We start from the raw sequence: 16,134 nt of genomic DNA, 5'->3' as shown, positions 1-16,134 counted from the left end.
GCAAGTGACATGCTCAAACACCCTCTTACACGCCCAAAAGCCTAAATTTCAAAGCAAGCAAGCCCACAAACCCCTGGAGCCATTCAAATTCAAAGGCGTGCCACATGAAGAAAAGAGTGTGCCACGCCCTAACCAAGAGAAGTCCCTGGAAGCACTTCAAGATGAAGGGTGTGACACGCCCAATCAAAAATAGGCATGTCACGCCAGGAAATGGGCGTGCCATGCCCTCGCCCAATTAAAGTCTTGGAGTGTTTTCCAAACTCATGCTTGCCACAAGGAGTGTGAGCATGCCACACTAGCCCAAAACCTGCATTGTCCAGCATTGATTCGTATCAAGCCCAACCTTGAAGATTTTATTTCAATTTGAATATTGAATAAGACTTTGTAATTAATTAGTTTGAATTCCTTTGATTATGATTTGAAGATTTGAATTAGTTAGAGACTATCTTAATTATTCTGAATAAGATAAGATTAGGATTTGAATTTGAATTAGAAATCCTACGTATAATTAAGTGAATTACATTCATAGAAGAAGGTCGGCGGGGGAGGATCTTCGGATCCCGCACGTAGCTTTTCTTCTTCCTTTAAACAGTCCAAAAAAGTAGATCTTCGCTTCTGAAAGAGTCGTCTAGTACACTCAGTGAGGTGTCTCACGTCCTGCATATGGAAAATAACAAATATATATGGAATGAGAACTAGAGATTCTCAGCATGGTATAGGTGTTCACATAGATAATATATATGGTTCCGGAAAAGGTGGAGGCATTCCTAAAACTCTGACATTCAAAATCAAACTTAAAAGTAATACTAAACCATAAAGTTTGGTAATCTACCCAAGGATTCTCATTTCTAAACTAACTCTTCAATTTTTTTCTCTAACCCTCCAAATCACCGGTGTAACAACCCTCGCCACGCCTCCACCACACGAGGGATCTCTCAGTTGTAAAGACAAACAAAACAGATAAGGAAAGCACACATATAAATAGCAGTTACAACACATAAATCAGATAGCAGTTAATCACAGATAAGTGCTTAGGCAAATCAAAACAAATGCATACCCAAACAAGTCATACAAATGCACATGATGTATGTCTGTCCTACTGGCCGTGAGTTCACATGTCGATTAAATTGCCAAAGCCCGACACATCCGGTAGCTAACCCGGACATTGTCTCTAGGTTGCGCATCCCGAGGAGGAACACAAACGAAGGAGAGTGCCTTTTCACATCGAAGGAGTGTGCATTTCCACCTTCTCCTGGAGGAATTACGAAGGAGAGTGTCTTTCTACATCGAAGGAGTGTGCCTTTCCACCTTGCAACCAAAGAAAGATGTGGGAGAAAATAATATGAAGGAGTATGTCTTTCCACCTTCCCCACACCCACATCACGACAAGAGAGGAAATCCTTCATCCTCAACTTTCCAAAACCGTGAGCGGGACAAAACCACCGTCCTCACAACATCAATCATAATCTCATTCCATTCATAATCACAAAGAATGTGGGAGAATGAATCGAGGGATTAGCGCCCTATTGCCTTCCCTACATCCAACAAATCAATATCATCATTGCCATTAATTATGTCTCATCCATCCTCAAATTCATTATTTTTTATTCATATTCATTCAAAATTCATAATCAAATTCATTCCTCAACCTTCCTCTTCCTCATCTCTTACCTGGAGCAGGTGGATAACGCCACTGCATCTTACCCAATATCTCAACCCTTTCCCGGAACAAATGGATAACACCACTGCATCTTACCCGGAGTCTCAACTCAATCAAAATCAGTTTCATTTTCAAAATTATCTTCAATATCATTACAATTTAATCCTCGTCATCCTTCATTCTCATAACTAACCTCATCATCAATCCTATCTCATTCAACTTCATCCTTGCTTCATTAATTCAATTATTTACTTCACAAAATCTTCTTTAGTGTTAATCTAATTTCTCCAATAGGTTCGCTCTCCGTTCGAAGCCTAAAAGTTAGCTATCGGATCTTATACAAAGTTTTCAGTGGTTTGGAAAACTTAGAGGAATAGTTGATAGTTCAAAAATAGTAAATTTTCATCAAAACAGTTGTTTCAGAGGTTTACAGGCTTGCCGGAAAGGTCAAATAGTAAAAACAGAATTTTAGTGTAAAACAGAGTATTGTGCGTACGCATGATACTGTGCATACGCATGCACAAGACAACTTTTCCAGCATGTGCGTACGCATCATGGTGTGCGTACGCACAACTTGCAAATCCTCAGGGTATTTGTGCGCACACCCCTCGTGCATACGCACGAGCCAAAATACACTCCCTGGTCTTTGTGTGCGCACACTAGCATGTGTACGCACACACAAACCAGAAATCCTGGTTTTCTGCAACTTAGGAAAATTCAGTTTTCGGCTCCCAACTTTTAATATCCATAATTTTCTCTACAAAATTCTGGTTTTCACAAAATTTATACTGTTTTAAAGCTTTTAAAATTTCTTTAATTTGAAAAAAAATTCATTCAAATAAAAAATTCGAGGCTCAAATTATGGTCCGCCAATGTTTGTTAAAAATCAAGTTTTACCAAAAATCACCAAAACCTTTATATTTCCAAAACCTTAATTCATAAACCACTATTTTACTTCCAAAACAACTCCAATGCTCCCAAAATCATATTCGCCTATTTTTCAAACACTTCTCATCATCAATACATACTATCTCATCCATCCGCCCAATAATTTTCAACCCAATTTCAAACATCATTCATCAAAATATCATCAAATCATAATTTATTGTCATCATCAATCATCACAATCATCATTAACTATCATCAACCTCATTAATAATAATTATCATAAAATTTTCATAATAAACTTAATATTTTCACTAGAAATCACTAAACCTCAACATATTCACTTAGTTAAACTTGTCCTACGGTTAACTAGCCTAAGTTTTAACGTAACATTATATATTATCTACTAAAAACTAAAATCATACCTTGACCGATTTCTCCCTAAGCCACAAACACCATAAATTCTCTTCTTCGCAAGCCTCAAGGTCTTCAAATAAACTCAACCAACTTACATCCACCATAACTTAGTTCCAATTCACGACTTTAACTTCAATTTCACATGAATTCAATCTAACATTACACAATTTCATATATAGCCACAATTTAAAATTTTTAATCCTCATAAAAATCAAATATTGACAAGGGTTAGGGTTTTCTTACTGTTACCTACAGGTTAAATGGACAAAACCCAGTGATTACCCGCTGTTAGAGTTCACCTAAACTATCAAAATTATTCAATTCTTCAATACCCAAAATCTAAGATTTGCAAAAATAAAAAGGGGAGATTCGGGTGAGAAAATGTGATTTTCTTACCAAATTCTTCAAAGAATTTTGTAGAGAATTTTGAGACAAATGCACGGCCCGCTGACAACTCGTCAATCGGAGCTTTGGATTGAAAGTTACAAGGATTTAAAGTTTGGAGGGATTTAGGGGTTAAGGTTCCTTCTACCATCTCTCTTCTCAGCATGGTTGGCATAAATGAATGGGGAAAAAGGCTGTTTACAAGCCTTATATGTGGGTTAAGTGAGTGGGCTTGGGCCTATTTGGGCCTGGCTTGCTCGATTTAGCTCGTTGGCCCAATTTTGGGCTAAAACCGTTAAAATTAGTGTTAAAATTTATATTTTAATTATTTTTACTCTTTTAACTTATCAAATTTAATTTTTCAATTTCTTTAAATAATTAATTTATTAGTTAATTATTTACTAATTATCTGAATTTTACATACGTCGTAAGTGTGGCCGGAAACTTATATCTTTTTGAATGAGTTATATATATATATATATATTGAATTATTATGGATTTTTTAGCTTGGGGATGCGCACACGCATGAATTATTCAGGGTTAGTTACCGGACATGTCGAGTTTGGCTGGATAACCGACAGATGAGACTCATCAGCCATAGGTCAAGCATGCATCATGTAACACCCTACCACACAGAGTCTTATGCTTAAGTCATAAAACTGAGGTAGCAATGTATTACGACATCTAAAAGTAAAATATATATAATAACAGTTGAAAAATTTTTATAACGGGGAGACTTTGAAGGAATGTCTAAAACAAAAGTCGTAACGCTCACATCAACAGAAAACTTGCGCACGAAGAAACATAAAATATATGTATATGAATAATAAAAAGGGAGTGTCAAAGATACAAATATTCAAACTTCAAGCTCAACATGCGAAGCTAAGGTTGGTCGGAGAATATTTATATAAGTATATACGAGATAAACCCAAAAAGGTCCAAAAGAAAGCTTACCGAACCTGTTTTTCCAAATCAACCTCTAGGAGGGACAAAGTATAATATATACATAATGGAGAGATAAAGGTATCCATATATATAGTCATAACCAAAACATAAACCCAAAACACAAGAATCCTGCGCTGACAGATGCTCCCAAAATGCTTCAGCGAGGTGCCACTTATTTTGCATCTGAAAAATAACAAATATTCATATGGAATGAGAATCGGAGGTTCTCAGCATGGTAGTGGTGCTGCATACATAAGATATAAGCTCCCGAAAAAGCCAGAGGCAATCCTAGAACTCCGACACTCATATTATAAAACTTAAATATTCAAAAATGAAAAACAGAAGTAGGGTGGTCCTCTAAGCTTCCTAAATTTAACCAAAACTGTACTAAAATTCTCAATCCTCCGCCTTTCCTCCAATCCTCCAACTCCGGTGCACAGACAAGCAACACAGACAAGACAAGCACATACATAAAGCATATATAACAAGTAGGCAATTAGCAATTAACATGAATAAACAATTAAGCAAGCCAAGACAATGCACACTCAAACAAAATATACAAATGCATATGATGCATACCTTTTCTACTGGCTGTGAGCTTACATGTCGGTTATATCGCCAAAACCCAACACATCCGACAGTTAACCCGGATATCATCTCTCTAACATGCCTCCACACTCTTGGGATATAGTGCCCATCATACTCTCGGGATATAGTGCCCGCCACACTCATGGGATATAGTGCTTATCACATTTTCTGGGACAAAGTGTTCTCACACTCTAGGGATATAGCGCCCGTCATGTTCTCGGGATATAGTGCCTGTTACACTCATGGGATATAGTGTCCACCACACTTCCCAGGGTAAGGTGCTCCCACACTCTTGAGATATAGCACCCGCCACACTCTCGGAATATAGTGCTCGTCACACTCATGGGATATAGTGCCCGACACACCTTACAACAAAGAGAAACTCAACATACTCATCATCATCAATCATCCCAAACAGAGTTCAATTATCATATTCATTCATAAACATTAATTCAATATTATTATGGCCAAATATTCATCAATTGCATAACACTTTCACACTTCCCAACCATGATTCATCATGTTTTCAAGCTTTCTTCTCTTCCAATCTACCATTCATTCCTAACTCCACCTCATCACTAAGCATACAACTAAGTTTTAGGGTTAAAAAAGTAAAAATAGAGGTTTAGAGGCTCGAAATTAGATTTTAAAACACAAAACCTACTTTGCTGAAAACAGGGATCACATATACATTAGATGACAAACCCAAAAAGGTTGTTCGCGTCGCGTGCAAGTGTTCGCGTACGCAAGATATGCAGAGTGGCAAAAATGTTGAATACTGCCGAATTTCAGTTTTACACTCCGAACTTCCAACGCGCATAACTTTTTTGTTTTAAAGCATTTATTATCCGTTATTCGAATGACGTAAACTTCACGGACCCAATTTGCATATGAAACAAATTTGAAACAATTTGGGGATTTGAAAGTCGAGTTATGGCTTGTCAAAGTTCGGCCAAAAATTAGTTTTTCACAAAACTTCTCCAATCTTTATTTTACCAACGATCATAACTCATTTCTAACATTCCAAGCTTACAAACAACATCAAGACAACTAAATCATTCCTCATCATCCCACATTCATATTATGACATCTTATTCATCAAGTCCAACTTCAGTAAGCTTAACACCCACAATCATTCCACATAACTTATCATCAATACATAAGCATTCTTAATCCCCCACAAATAATCATTATTCATATCAAATATTATCATCATAAATCCATATCATCATCAAATATCACATAGTCTCATCAACTTCATCACTTGACACAATTATCATCAACTATTTAACATATAATCCAACCACCCAACTCAACAACACTAATAACAAGTACTCATATGTTCACTAATATCATCAAAGGTACTAAGCATTTAGTATACTCATGCACTTCAACCTATTCTACGGTCATCTAGCCTAAGTTTTTACAATACATTATATATTAAATATGAGAAACGAAAATCATACATTAGCCGATTTTCCGTTAATCTCAAAACACCTCAAGCGTTCACCGCACCACAAGCTCCACCACTCCAGCCCCTCACCAACAAACCCAGCCTCCAAAGTTTAATCTCTAGCTTTCAATTTCTCAAATTGTCTCCGATCCACAACCAATTTCAATCTAACATCATAATATTCACTATAATCAACATAGAGTTCACCAATTCAACGTTTCACAAAGGGTTTGAGGGTGCTTTCCTGACCCACAGCTCCAATGAGCTAAACCCAACAAAATTCGCAAGCTAATTCGAACCTAAACACCGAAATTAAATAATTTTTAACATAATTGTTCATCAAAATTTTGAAATTAGGAAGGAGAAAATTGAGGAAAAAAACATGGATTCCTTACCTGATTAGGTACTGGGTTTTGTAGAGCTTGACGCTGGTCGCATGGCCACAAACAGTGCGGCAATCGGAGCTTCGGATCAAAAGTTATAAGGATTTGAATCAAGGAAGAATGGTTTGTAATTTGGGAATTGTTCTTCCCTCTTTTGCTTCCAAGTTCAGCGTGTTTCCATTTCCATTTAAGGAAAAAAGGGCTGATGCCCTTCATTTATATGGCAAGTGGGTTGGACCTTAGGCCCATTATGGGCCCGATTCGCTCGGTTTGGCCCAATCTTAGGCCAAATTCTTTAAAATTAGTGTCAAATTTCTTATTTTAATTAGTTCTATCTCACTAAACCATAAATTCTATTTTCTAATTTATTTGCTTAATAATTAGTTTATTAGCTAATTATTCACTAATTTCTCGGATTTTACACATCATGTGCATTGTATGTTTTGCTTGAGTGTGCATTATTTTATTTTGCCTAACTGCTTATCTTTGCTTATCTGCTATGGTGGACGAAATTGTTATCACTATTCTTTGTGCTTATATGGATTTATTCAAAAATTGTCTTTATTTGGATTCACAACTCCGTTCAACTAACCAGCAAGTGTACTGGGTCGTCCAAGTAATAAACCTTACGTGAGTAAGGGTCGAATCCACAGAGATTGTTGGTATGAAGCAAGCTATGGTCATCTTGTAAATCTCAGTTAGGGAGATTAAAGGGTAATTGTGATTATTGGAAAAATAAAAAGGAATAATAAAAGGGATAGAATACTTATGCAGATCCATTGGTGAAAATTTCAGATAAGTGAATGGAGATGCTGCATGGCTTAAGGACGCCTGCTCTCCTACTGCTTCTACTCAGTCTTTCTTACTCCTTTCCATGGCAAGCTTTGGTTAGGGGTTCACCATCAACTGTGGCTACTTTCAATCCTCTCGGGGAAATATCCTATGCGGCTGTCACTCGCACAGCTAACCAGTTTGGAGGCATCACCCATGGTTGATGGCTACATCCCATCCTCGCAGTGAAAACTAATGCTCACGCACTCTGTCACAGTACGGCTAATCACCGGTTGGTTCCCTCCCCTACTGGAATAGAATCCCTCTTTTGCGTCTGTCACTAACGCCCAGCAGGTTACAAGTTTGAAGCACGTCACAGTCATTCATTACCGGAATCCTACTCGGAATACCACAGACAAGGTTAGACTTTTCGGATTCCCAGGATCCTACTCGGAATACCACAGACAAGGTTAGACTTTCCGGATCCTCATAAATGCCGCCATCTATCTAGCTTATACCACGAAGATTCTGTTGGGGAATCTAAGAGATACGCATTCAAGCTCTGTTGCATGTAGAACGGAAGTGGTTGTCAATCACGTACGTTCATAAGTGAGAATGATAATGAGGGTAATCTAACTCATTACATTCATCATGTTCTTGGGTACGAATGAATATCTTGGAATAAGAATAAGGGAGAATTGAATAAAAGAAAATAGAACTTCATTAATACTTGAGGTACAGCAGAGCTCCACACCCTTAATCTATGGTGTGTAGAAACTCCACCGTTGAAAATACATAAGCAAAAGGTCCAGGCATGGCCGAATGGCCAGCCCCCAATATGTGATCACAGGATTCAAAATACAATCCAGGATGTCTAATACAATAGATAAATGTCCTATATATACTAGACTAGCTACTAGGGTTTACATGAGTAAGTAATTGATGCATAAATTCACTTCCGGGGCCCACTTGGTGTATGCTTGGGCTGAGCTTGATCAATCCACGAGTAGAGGCATTTCTTGGCGTCAAACTCCAGGTTATGACGTGTTTTGGGCGTTCAACTCCGGATAATGACGTTTTTCTGGCGTTTAACTCCAGACAGCAGCATGTACTTGGCGTTCAACGCCAAGTTACGTCGTCATTCTTCGAATAAAGTATGGACTATTATATATTGCTGGAAAGCCCTGGTGGTCTACTTTCCAACGCCGTTGAGAGCGCGCCAATTGGAGTTCTGTAGCTCCAGAAAATCCATTTCGAGTGCAGGGAGGTCAGATTCCAACAGCATCAGCAGTCCTTTTGTCAGCCTTCTTCAGAGTTCTGCTCAAATCCCTCAATTTCAGTCAGAATTTACCTGAAATCATAGAAAAACACACAAACTCATAGTAAAGTCCAGAAATGTGAATTTATCATAAAAACTAATGAAAACATCCCTAAAAGTAGCTTAAACTTACTAAAAACTATATAAAAACAATGCCAAAAAGCGTATAAATTATCCGCTCATCACAACACCAAACTTAAATTGTTGCTTGTCCCCAAGCAACTGAAAATCAATTAGGATAAAAAGAAGAGAATATACTATAAAGTCCAAAATATCAATGAATATTAATTTAATTAGATGAGCGGGACTTGTAGCTTTTTGCTTCTGAACAGTTTTGGCATCTCACTTTTTCCTTTGAAGTTCAGAGTGATTGGTATCTCTAGGAACTTAGAATTTCAGATAGTGTTATTGACTTTCCTAGTTAGGTATGTTGATTCTTGAACACAGCTACTTATGAGTCTTGGCTGTGGCCCTAAGCACTTTGTCTTCCAGTATTACCACCGGATACACAAATGCCACAGACACATAACTGGGTGAACCTTTTCAGATTGTGACTCAGCTTTGCTAAAGTCCCCAGTTAGTGGTGTCCAGAGCTCTTAAGCACACTCTTTTGTTTTGGATCACGACTTTAACCATTCAGTCTCAAGCTTTTCACTTGGACCTTCATGACACAAGCACATGGTTAGGGACAGCTTGATTTAGCCGCTTAGGCCTGGATTTTAATTTCCTTGGGCCCTCCTATCCATTAATGCTCAAAGCCTTGGATCCTTGCTTTAAAATTTTCGCCATTTTTTTTCACTGCTTTTTCTTGCTTCAAGAATCAATTCATGAATTTTTTCAGATCATCAATAACATTTCTCTTTGCTCATCATTCTTTCAAGAACCAACAATTTTAACACTCATAAACAACAAGATCAAAAATATGCACTGTTCAAGCATTCATTCAGAAAACAAAAAGTATTGCCACCACATCAATATAATTAAATTAAATTCACTAATAATTTCGAAAATTATGCACTTCTTGTTCTTTTGAATTAAAACATTTTTCTTTTAAGAAAGGTGAAGGACTAATGGATTTTATTCATAGCTTTAAGGCATGGTTACACACTAATGATCATGAAGTAGAGACACAAAAACATAGATAAACACAATACTTAAAAACCGAAAACAGAAAGAAAATAAAGAACAAGGAATGAATCCACCTCTAGTGGCGTCTTCTTCTTGAAGGACCAATGATGTTCTTCAACTCTTCTATGTCCCTTCCTTGCCTTTGTTGCTCCTCTCTCATTGCTCTTTGATCTTCTCTTATTTCTTGGAGAGTGAGGGCGTGTTCATGATGTTCCACCCTTAGTTGTTCAACATTATGGCTCAAGTCTTCCAATGAGGTACTAAGTTGCTCCCAATAGTTGTTGGGAGGAAAGTGCATTCCTTGAGGCATTTGTTGATGATGAACTTCCTCATGTTCTTCTTGAGGGCCGTGAGGAACTTCTCTTGTTTGCTCCATCCTTTTCTTGGTGATGGGCTTGTCTTCTTCAATGGAGACATCTCCATCTATGATAACTCCGGCTGAATAACATAGATGGCATATGAGGTGGGGGAAGGCTAGCCGTGCCATGTATGAAGGCTTGTCGGCTATTTTGTAGAGTTCATTGGAGATGACTTCATGAACCTCTACTTCCTCTCCAATCATGATGCTATGGATCATGATGGCCCGATCCACAGTAACTTCAGATCGGTTGCTTATAGGAATGATGGATCTTTGGATGAACTCCAACCATCCTCTAGCTACAGGCTTGAGGTCCAGTCTTCTTAGTTGGACTGGTTTGCCTTTGGAGTCTACTCTCCATTGGGCGTCTTCCACACAAATGTCCCTTAGGACTTGGTCCAACCTTTGATTAAAGTTGACCCTTCTTGTGTAGGGGCGTTCATCACCTTGCATCATGGGTAGATGGAATGCCAACCTCACATTTTCCGGACTGAAATCTAAGTATTTCCCCCGAACCATTGTGATATAGTTCTTTGGATTTGGGTTCATACTTTGATCATGGTTCCTAGTGATCCATGCATTAGCATAGAACTCTTGAACCATCAATATTCTAACTTGTTGCATGGGGTTGGTTATGACTTCCCACCCTCTTCTTTGGATCTCATGTCGGATTTCCGGATACTCATTCTTTTTGAGCTTGAAAGGGACCTCGGGGATCACCTTCTTCTTTGCCACAACATCATAGAAGTGGTCTTGGTGGCTCTTGGAGATGAATCTCTCCTTCTCCCATGACTCGGAAGTGGAAGCTTTTGCCTTCCCTTTTCCTTTTCTTGAGGAAACTCCGGTCTTGGGTGCCATTGATGGTGAATGAAAAATAAAAAACTTAGGCTTTTTACCACACCAAACTTTAAAATTTGCTCGTCCCGAGCAAAAAAAAGAAAAGAAGAGTAGAAGAAGAAGAAGAGAATTTTGGTAGAGAAAGAGAGGAGGGGGTTCGGCTATATGAGAGAAGAAGGGGTTTGTGTTGTGTGAAAATGAAGAAGAAAGGAGAGGTATTTATAGGGAGAGGGGAGGGTTAGGTTTCGGCCATTTTGGGTGGGAATGGGTGGGAAATTGAATTTGAATTTTATGGAGGTAGGTGAGGTTTATGGGGAAGAGGAGGTTGATGTGAATGGTGCATGAGGTAATTGGGAAGAGGAATTGAGGTGATTGGTGAAGGTTTTTGGGAAGTGTGACATTGAAAATGAGATTTGGATTAGGAGAGTGTGATTAGGATTAAAGAAAAGGTAGGTGGGGATCCTGTGGGGTCCACAGATCCTGAGGTGGGGATCCTGTGGGGTCCACAGATCCTGAGGTGAAAAGAAATACCATTCCTTCACCATATAGGCGTGTAAATTGCCTTCATGCATCATTCTGGCGTTCAAACGCCCATTGGTGCATGTTCTGGGCGTTAAACGCCCATGTAATGCATGTTTCTGGCGTTGAACGCCAGTTTCATGCTTGTTTCTGGCGTTCAGCGCCAGATTGTCCTCTGTGTGCGCATCCTGGCGTTAAACGCCAGGATGTAGCTTGTTTTGGGCGTTCAGCGCCAGAAAGATGCTCTGTTCTGGCGTTGAACGCCAGCCAGATGCATCTTACTGGCGTTGAACGCCAGTCTGCGCTGCCTCCAGGGTGAAAAATTTTTTTCTTCTGTTTTTGACTCTGTTTTTAATTCTTTTGATTTTTTTCGTGACTTCTCATGATCATGTACCTAATTCAACACAAAAATAACACTAAAACAAAATAAAATAAAATTAGATAAATAAAATTGGGTTGCCTCCCAACAAGCGCTTCTTTAATGTCAATAGCTTGACAGTGGCTCTCATGGAGCCACAAGATGATCAGGTCAATTTAGTGTGTTGTCTCCACACCAAACTTTAGAGTTTGGATATGGAATTTGAACACCAAACTTAGAGTTTGGTTGTGGCCTCACAACACCAAACTTAGAGTTTGACTGTGTGGGCTCTTCTTGACCTTGAACTGAGAGAAGTTCTTCATGCTTACTCTCTTTTGTCACAGAGGGATGGCCATGTGCTTGAAACACAAGGTATTCCCCATCCAATTGAAGGACTAACTCTCCTCTGTTGACATCTATCACAACTTCTGCTGTGGCTAGGAAAGGTCTTCCTAGGATGATGGATTCATCATCTTCCTTCCTAATGTCTAGGATTATGAAATCAGCAGGGATGTAAAGGCCTTCAACCTTTACTAGCACGTCCTCTACTATTTCATAAGCTTGTCTCAATGACTTATCTGCCAATTGTAATGAGAACAAGGCAGGTTGTACCTCAATGATTCCTAGCTTCTCCATTACAGAGAGTGGCATAAGGTTTATCCCTGACCCTAGGTCACATAGAGCTTTCTCAAAGCTCATGGTGCCAATGGTGCAAGGTATTAAAAACTTGCCAGGATCTTGTTTCTTTTGAGGTAGAGTTCTCTGAATCCAAGTATCTAGTTCACTAATGAGCAAGGGAGGTTCACTTTCCTAAGTCTCATTACCAAACAACTTGGCATTCAGCTTCATGATAGCTCCTAAATATTGAGCAACTTGCTCTCCAGTCACATCTTCATCCTCTTCAGAGGAAGAATAGTCTTCAGAGCTCATGAATGGCAGAAGGAGATTTAATGGAATCTCTATGGTCTCTATATAAGCCTCAGATTCCTCTGGATCCTTAATAGGAAACTCCTTCTTGCTTGAAGGACGTCCCAGGAGGTCTTCCTCACTAGGATTTTCGTCCTCCTCCTCCTTAGTGCATTCGGCCACTTTGATTAAATCAATGGCCTTGCACTCTCCTTTTGGATTCTCTTCTGTATTACTTGGGAGAATACTATGAGGAGTTTCAATGACTTTCTTACTCAACTGGCCCACTTGTGCTTCCAAATTTCTAATGGAGGATCTTGTTTCATTCATGAAACTGAAAGTGGCCTTTGACAGATCAGAGACTATATTGGCTAAATTAGAAGTGTTTTGTTCAGAATTCTCTGTCTGTTGCTGAGAAGATGATGGATATGGCTTACTATTACTCAGCCTATTGCGTCCACCATTGTTAAAGCCTTGTTGAGGCTTTTGTTGATCCTTCCAAGAGAAATTTGGATGATTTCTCCATGATGGATTATAGGTGTTTCCATAAGGTTCATCCATATAATTAACCTCTGCCATGGCAGGGTTCTCTGGATCATAAGCTTCTTCAGAAGCTGCCTCTCTAGTACTGTTGGATGCATATTGCAATCCATTCAGATTTTGAGAGATCATGTTGACCTGTTGAGTCAACACTTTGTTCTGAGCCAATATGGCATTCAGAGCATCAATTTCAAGAACTCATTTCTTCTGAGGTATCCCATTATTCACGGAGTTCCTCTCAGAGGTGTACATGAACTGGTTGTTTGCAACCATGTCAATGAGTTCTTGAGCCTCTTCAGGCGTTTTCTTCAGGTGAATAGATCCACCTGCAGAATGGTCCAGTGACATTTTCAAAAATTCAGAGAGACCATAATAGAATATATCTAATAGGGTCCATTCTGAAAACATGTCAGATGGACATCTTTTGGTCAGCTGCTTGTATCTTTCCCAAGCCTCATAGAGGGATTCACCATCTTTTTGTTTGAAGGTTTGAACATCCACTCTCAGCTTGCTCAGTTTTTGAGGAGGGAAGAATTTATCCAAGAAGGCAGTGACCAGCTTATCCCAGGAGTCCAGGCTATCCTTAGGTTGTGAATCCAACCATATTCTAGCTCTGTCTCTTACAGCAAAAGGGAAAAGCATGAGTCTGTAGACTTCAGGATTAACTCCATTAGTCTTTACAGTCTCACAGATCTGCAAGAATTCAGTTAAGAACTGATAAGGATCTTCAGATGGAAGTCCATAAAACTTGCAGTTTTGTTGCATTAATGCAACTAGTTGAGGCTTAAGCTCAAAGTTATTGGCTCCAATGGCAGGAATGGAGATGCTTCTTCCATCAAACTTGGACGTTGGCTTTGTGAAGTCACCAAGCATTCTCCTTGCATTATTATTATTATTATTTTCGGCTGCCATGTCCTTCTCTTGTTTGAAAATTTCTGAAAGGTTGTTTCTGGATTGTTGTAATTTAGCTTCTCTTAATTTTCTCTTCAGAGTCCTTTCAGGTTCTGGATCAATTTCAACAAGAGTGCCTTTTTCCCTGTTCCTGCTCATATGAAAGAGAAGAAAACAAGAAAAGAAAGAGGAATCCTCTATGTCACAGTATAGAGATTCCCTTATGTTAGTAGAAGAAGAAAGGGGTAGAAGAATCCAAATACAAGGGATATAAGAAGTTCGGATTCTTAGATGAAGAGAGGTGAGGAGAAGTGTTAGTAATTAATTAATTAAATAGAATAAGAGAAGAGAAGAGAAATTTCGAAAATAATTTGTGAAAAAGGGGTTAGTAATTTTCGAAAATCAAAGACAAAATATAATTAAAATTAAAATTTAAAACAAAAAGAATTTTTGAAAAAGAGAGGGAGAGTTTTCGAAAATTAGAGAGGGAAAAGTAGTTAGGTGGTTTTGAAAAAGATAAGAAACAAACAAAAAGTTAGTTAGTTGATTGAAAAAGATTTGAAATCAAATTTGAAAAGATAAGAAGATAGGAGGTTAGATAAGATATTTTGAAATCAAATTTTGAAAAAGATAAAAAAATTTTTATTAATTTTTTCGAAAAACATTTTTGGAAAAACGAAAAAGAAAAAATTTTTGAAAAAGTTTTTTGAAAAGAAAATTACCTAATCTGAGCAACAAGATGAACTGTCAGTTATCCATACTCGAACAATCCCCGGCAACGGCGCCAAAAACTTGGTGGACGAAATTGTGATCACTATTCTTTGTGCTTATATGGATTTATTCAAAAATTGTCTTTATTTGGATTCACAACTCCGTTCAACTAACCAGCAAGTGTACTGGGTCGTCCAAGTAATAAACCTTACGTGAGTAAGGGTCGAATCCACAGAGATTGTTGGTATGAAGCAAGCTATGGTCATCTTGTAAATCTCAGTTAGGGAGATTAAAGGGTAATTGTGATTATTGGAAAAATAAAAAGGAATAATAAAAGGGATAGAATACTTATGCAGATCCATTGGTGAGAATTTCAGATAAGTGAATGGAGATGCTGCATGGCTTAAGGACGCCTGCTCTCCTACTGCTTCTACTCAGTCTTTCTTACTCCTTTCCATGGCAAGCTTTGGTTAGGGGTTCACCATCAACTGTGGCTACTTTCAATCCTCTCGGGGAAATATCCTATGCGGCTGTCACTCGCACAGCTAACCAGTCTGGAGGCATCACCCATGGTTGATGGCTACATCCCATCCTCGCAGTGAAAACTAATGCTCACGCACTCTGTCACAGTACGGCTAATCACCGGTTGGTTCCCTCCCCTACTGGAATAGAATCCCTCTTTTGCGTCTGTCACTAACGCCCAGCAGGTTACAAGTTTGAAGCACGTCACAGTCATTCATTACCGGAATCCTACTCGGAATACCACAGACAAGGTTAGACTTTCCGGATTCCCAGGATCCTACTCGGAATACCACAGACAAGGTTAGACTTTCCGGATCCTCATAAATGCCGCCATCTATCTAGCTTATACCACGAAGATTCTGTTGGGGAATCTAAGAGATACGCATTCAAGCTCTGTTGCATGTAGAACGGAAGTGGTTGTCAATCACGTACGTTCATAAGTGAGAATGATAATGAGGGTAATATAACTCATTACATTCATCATGTTCTTGGGTACGAATGAATATCTTGGAATAAGAATAAGGGAGAATTGAATAAAAGAAAATAGAACTTCATTAATA

Source organism: Arachis hypogaea, chromosome 5 (assembly GCF_003086295.3).
Source record: "Arachis hypogaea cultivar Tifrunner chromosome 5, arahy.Tifrunner.gnm2.J5K5, whole genome shotgun sequence".
Taxonomy (NCBI): domain Eukaryota; kingdom Viridiplantae; phylum Streptophyta; class Magnoliopsida; order Fabales; family Fabaceae; genus Arachis; species Arachis hypogaea.
This window is presented reverse-complemented; position numbering follows the sequence as displayed.